We start from the raw sequence: 1,052 nt of genomic DNA on the forward strand, positions 1-1,052 counted from the left end.
ACCATCAGAAGATCCTAATGACCACTTAGAGGGGTTCTTGGAAATCTGTGAGACCCAGCAATTTGATGATGAAGTTTCTGATGGAATGCGACTCCGCTTATTCTCACTCACCTTGAGAGATAAGGCAAAGGTGTGGCTAAGAACAGTGCCTAGAGAAAAGATAGCAACTTGGGAATTATGTGAAAGAGCTTTTCTAGAGAAATTCTTTCCTCCTTCTAAAACTAAAGAATTGAGGAAGAAAATCACTAATTTCCAACAAGGCACTGGAGAGACTATTTATGAAGCATGGGAGCGGTTCAAAGGATATCTTCAAGCATGCCCACAACATGGCTTCAACCGTTGGCTTACCATCCAATTTTTCTTTGAAGGATTGGACCAACAAAGCACCATGATATTAGACTCAGCAGCTGGAGGATCTTTCATGGGGAAACCTATTAATGACAGCATGATTATTTTGGAAAATGTAGCCTCAAATCACAGCCAATACAGTGAAAGAGAAGTCACAGCAAGGAAAGGAACTCCGGGGCGATATGAAGTGAACAATATTGAGTTACTCTTAGCAAAATTTGATACTCTTAATCAAAGATTAGACAAGATGGAAAAAGCTAAGGTTAATTCAGTGGCTACAAATCAAGTATGTGACCTTTGTAGGGAACAAGGGCACACTGCAGTAGATTGTACCTCAATTTTTACTGGAGAAAAAGAAGATACTACTGAACAAGTGGCAGCTTCTCATAATTTCTATGACACTCCTCGAAGAGAGAAGAGTAATCCATATTCCAACACATACAACCCTGGTTGGAAGAATCATCCTAACTTTTCTTGGAAGAATAACCCAGTTCAAGGAACTAGCAATCAGCAACCTAATTTCCGTCCGTCCAATCACTTCATTAATGGGGAAGGAAATCCAGTACAGACACCCTCAATTCAACAAAGTGTTTCAAGATTAGAAAACCTTATGGAGAATTTTGTCACTAATCAAAAACAGACCAATGATTCAATGGCAAATTCTATTCAAAACCTTGCTGTCAAGGTTGAGAATATTACTCTCC

The 1,052-nt window shown here is 39.3% G+C and overlaps 1 non-coding gene across 1 annotated transcript; it reads right to left on the reverse strand.

The window, feature by feature from the left end:
• Positions 1 to 226: 226 nt before the first annotated feature.
• Positions 227 to 333, reverse strand: LOC145952966 (small nucleolar RNA R71). The gene has a single exon (XR_014430470.1). It is a non-coding gene; the product is annotated as a small nucleolar RNA R71 (small nucleolar RNA).
• Positions 334 to 1,052: the final 719 nt, after the last annotated feature.

Source organism: Cajanus cajan, chromosome 10 (genome assembly GCF_000230855.2).
Source record: "Cajanus cajan strain Asha chromosome 10, NIPB_CcT2T_4, whole genome shotgun sequence".
Classification (NCBI taxonomy): domain Eukaryota; kingdom Viridiplantae; phylum Streptophyta; class Magnoliopsida; order Fabales; family Fabaceae; genus Cajanus; species Cajanus cajan.